Source organism: Rhinoraja longicauda, unplaced genomic scaffold (assembly GCF_053455715.1).
Source record: "Rhinoraja longicauda isolate Sanriku21f unplaced genomic scaffold, sRhiLon1.1 Scf001059, whole genome shotgun sequence".
In the NCBI taxonomy this organism is placed as follows: Eukaryota; Metazoa; Chordata; class Chondrichthyes; order Rajiformes; family Arhynchobatidae; genus Rhinoraja; species Rhinoraja longicauda.
In genome coordinates, this window is record NW_027602275.1 from 7501 (window position 1) to 12500 (window position 5000).

Genomic DNA, 5000 nt, shown 5'->3' on the forward strand with positions numbered 1-5000 from the left:
CCCTCTTTTTCTTCGTGCCCCCCCCCCACGCAGGGAGGGTTCCAAGAGGGAGGAGGGAGGGAGGGAGTCCCGGGGCCGTGAGAGAGAGAGAGCCTCATTAGCTGCTAGGTTCACCTCATTAGCTGCTAGCTAACGCGTCAGACCTTTTACATTCTTTAGAGGATTGAAACCTCAGGGCCTTTAACCCCCGTTCACCGTTTACACTCAACGATCCTTCCGAACAAAACCCTTACACATCTGTCCGTCCAACTGACCCCCGAGATACCTAACACGCAGATTAACACGTCAGCGGTGATCGGCGTGTCATAGAGGAGTCACAAAGACGGGCAAAATAGAGTGGTTGAATAAAAAATACTCACTCAATTGGCCGTGATTTAACGTAGCACACAATGATGCAAAGCCCATGCAAAGTCCAGTGGCCCAAGCAAACAAATAAGATAGATCTGGCTCGGCGTTCCTCATCTCCACATCGTCACCCAGCACGCCGACGCCCAATAACAATTCCCCCGCAAATTGTGCACCTCGAGCGGCAGTACTTTAAACGGCGCCGTCTTCGGCGTGGACGGCATGAACCAAGTCGGCAAGCATCGTCACCCAGCACACAGACGTCCACTAACAATTCCTCCCCCCTGCAAATTGCGCGCCGCGAACGGCAGTACTTTCAAGTATGCCGCCTTCGGCGGGGACATCGTGAACCAAATCGGCAGGCAGGCGTCGTCAGCCGGTCGACCGACCCCCAGTTGCATTGCCCCAACGGCCATTGTGCACTTCGAACAGAACAGTGCTTTTAAAATATTCCGCCTGCCGCGTGTACATCATGAAACAAATGGAAAGGACGAACCGGGCGTGCAACCGATGCACGGAGAGTGACAGGTCGTCAAGCAAGTCCGTGGCAATCCGTCGGCCGACTCGGCCGCGGCCAGCAGAGGCGTTTTGGCCCGGGCGCGCCGAACTTTGCGCGCCCTCGGTATGCGTAACACTAGCACATGCCTTCAAAACTCACTACAAAATAACCCCAAAGTATGCCGCCTTCCCCGTGGGCCTTGTTACCAATATCTTGCCCTGCTTCCTGATGCCCTTATGGGGTCGGCTCTGTTCTTGCAGAACCCTCAGGTGGTGCAGAGTCTGGGCCATTTTATCAATATCTTGCCCTGATTCCTGATGCCCTTATGGGGTCGGCTCTGTTCTTGCAGAACCCTGAGGTGGTGCAGAGTCTGCGCCTTGTTATCAATATCTTGCCCTGCTTCCTGAAACCCTTATGGGGTTGGTTCTGTTACAAAACCCTCAGGTGGTGCAGAGTCTGGGCCACTTTATAAATAACTCTGCCTGCATTAGGGTCAGGGTTAGGGTTAGGGTTAGGGTTAGGGTTAGGGTTAGGGTTAGGGTTAGGGTTAGGGTTAGGGTTAGGGTTAGGGTTAGGGTTAGGGTTAGGGTTAGGGTTAGGGTTAGGGTTAGGGTTAGGGGTAGGGGTAGGGGTAGGGGTAGCGGTAGGGGTAGGGGTAGGGGTAGGGGTAGTTTGAACTACTGCCGCTCCAGGCGCGCACTGTGCGTGGGTAATTTTCAGTGGGCGTCGGTGTGCTGGGTGACGATGCCGCCCAGACTCTGCACCACCTGAGGGATCTGCAAGAACAGAGCCGAACCCGCAAGGGTATCGGGAAGCAGGGCAAGATATTGATAACAAGGCCCAGACTCTGCACCACCCGAGGGTTCTGCAAGAACAGAGCCGACCCCATAAGGGTATCAGGAAGCAGGGTGAGATAGTGACACCATTTGTAAAACCGGCAAATCCCACCCAGGAAACATTGCAAAAATTGGCCTCTAATGCTGGAACGTGGGTAAAGCCAAACAAACACGACACGTTTTAAAAGAACGTTACTAAAACAGCCTGGGATATGCCCATGACAAAGGATAGGCCGAACCTCACCAGAAAAAAAGAGAGGGAGACCACGGCAGAGCTGAGGGATAAACATGAGATGGTGATAAAACCAGCAGACGAGGGGAGCAGTAGGGTTACAAATTAATGTCAATATGGGGCCTGCTCCCACTGGGTAATAGACAAAAACATAGAACAGGGTGACAGGAGAGACTGGATAGCACAGAGGATAACCCGTGAGCGAAATAATGGGGTGTATGCAGTTCAATGTAAGGAGTGTACCTTACGGTACATAGGGGAAACAGGTAAAACAGCCTCAGCGGTGATCGACGTGTCAAAGAGGAGTCACAAAGACGGGCAAAATAAAGTGGTTGATTATAGACAATAGACAATAGACAATAGGTGCAGGAGTCGGCCATTCAGCCCTTCGAGCCAGCACCGCCATTCAATGCGATCATGGCTGATCACTCTCAATCAGTACCCCGTTCCTGCCTTCTCCCCATACCCCCTCACTCCGTTATCCTTAAGAGCTCTATCCAGCTCTCTCTTGAAAGCATCCAACGAACTGGCCTCCACTGCCTTCTGAGGCAGAGAATTCCACACCTTCACCACTCTCTGACTGAAAAGGTTCTTCCTCATCTCCGTTCTAAATGGCCTACCCCTTATTCTTAAACGGTGGCCCCTTGTTCTGGACTCCCCCAACATTGGGAACATGTTTCCTGCCTCTAATGTGTCCAATCCCCTAATTATCGTATATGTTTCAATAAGATCCCCCCTCATTCTTCTAAATACCAGTGTATACAAGCCCAATCGCTCCAGCCTTTCAACATACGACCGTCCCGCCATTCCGGGAATTAACCTAGTGAACCTACGCTGCACGCCCTCCATAGCAAGAATATCCTTCCTCAAATTTGGAGACCAAAACTGCACACAGTACTCCAGGTGCGGTCTCACCAGGGCCCGCTACAACTGTAGAAGGACCTCTTTGCTCCTATACTCAACTCCTCTGGTTACGAAGGCCAACATTCCATTGGCTTTCTTCACTGCCTGCTGTACCTGCATGCTTCCTTTCATTGACTGATGCACTAGGACATCCAGATCTCGTTGAACTCCCCCTCCTCCTAACTTGACACCATTCAGACAATAATCTGCCTTTCTACTCTTACTTCCAAAGTGAATAACCTCGCACTTATCTACATTAAACTGCATCTGCCATGTATCCGCCCACTCACACAACCTGTCCAAGTCATCCTGCAGCCTTATTGCATCTTCCTCACAATTCACACTACCCTCCAGCTTAGTATCATCTGCAAATTTGCTAATGGTACTTTTAATCCCTCCGTCTAAGTCATTAATGCATATCGTAAATAGCTGGGGTCCCAGCACCGAACCTTGCGGTACCCCACTGGTCACTGCCTGCCATTCCGAGAGGGACCCATTTATACCCACTCTTTGCTTTCCGTCTGTCAACCAATTTTCTATCCATGTCAGTACCCTACCCCCAATACCACGTGCCCTAATTTTGCCCACTAATCTCCTATGTGGGAGCTTGTCGAAGGCTTTCTGAAAGTCGAGGTACACCACGTCCACTGACTCTCCCCTGTCAATTTTCCTAGTTACATCCTCAAAACATTCCAGTAGATTTGTCAAGCATGATTTCCCCTTCGTAAATCCATGCTGACTCGCAATGATCCTGTTACTGCTATCCAAATGCTCAGCAATTTCGTCTTTTCTAATTGACTCCAGCATCTTCCCCACCACTGATGTCAGACTAACTGGTCTATAATTACCCGTTTTCTCTCTCCCTCCCTTCTTAAAAAGTGGGATAACATTTGCTATCCTCCAATCCACAGGAACTGATCCTGAATCTATATAGAACATTGAAAAATGATCTCCAATGCTTCCACTATTTCTAGAGCCACCTCCTTAGGTACCCTGGGATGCAGACCATCAGGCCCTGGGGATTTATCAGCCTTCAGTCCCATCAGTCTACCCAAAACCATTTCCTGCCTAATGTGGATTTCCTTCAGTTCCTCCATCACCCTAGGTTCTCCGGCCCCTAGAACATTTGGGAGATTGTGTGTATCTTCCTCAGTGAAGACAGACCCAAAGTAACGGTTTAACTCGTCTGCCATTTCTTTGTTCCCCATAATAAATTCCCCCGTTTCTGTCTTCAAGGGACCCACATTTGCCTTGACTATTTTTTTCCTCTTCACGTACCTAAAAAAACTTTTGCTATCCTCCTTTATATTATTGGCTAGTTTACCCTCGCACCTCATCTTTTCTCCCCGCATTGCCTCTTTAGTTAACTTTTGTTGCTCTTTAAAAGAGTCCCAATCCTCTGTCTTCCCACTCTTCTTTGCTATGTTATACCTCCTCTCCTTAATTTTTATGCTGTCCCTGACTTCCCTTGTCAGCCACAGGTGTCTCTTACTCCCCTTAGAGTCTTTCCACCTCTTTGGAATAAATTGATCCTGCAACCTCTGCATTATTCCCTGGAATACCTGCCATTGCTGTTCTACCGTCTTCCCTGCTAGGGCCTCCTTCCAGTCAATTTTGGCCAGCTCCCGCCTCATGCCTCTGTAATCCCCTTTGCTATACTGTAATACAGACACTTCCGATTTTCCCTTCTACCTTTCCATTTGCAGAGTAAAACTTATCGTGTTGTGATCACTGCCTCCTAACGGCTCTTTTACCTCTAGTCCCCTTATCAGATCAGGATCATTAAAAACACTCACTCTATTGGCCGTGATTTAACCTAGCACACAGTGTTGCAAAGCCCACGCAAAGTCCAGTGGGCCAAGCAAACAAATAAGATAGATCTGGCTCGGCGTTCCACATCTCCACATCGTCACCCAGCACGCCGACGCCCATTAACAATTCCCCCGCAAATTGTGCACCTCGAGCGGCAGTACTTTAAACGGCGCCGTCTTCGGCGTGGACGGCATGAACCAAGTCGGCAAGCATCGTCACCTAGCACACAGACGTGCACTAACAATTCCTCCCCCCGCAAATTGCGCGCCGCGAACGGCGGTACTTTCAAGTATGCCGCCTTCGGCGGGGACATCGTGAACCAAATCGGCAGGCAGGCGTCGTCAGCCGGTCGACCGACCCCCAGCTGCATTTC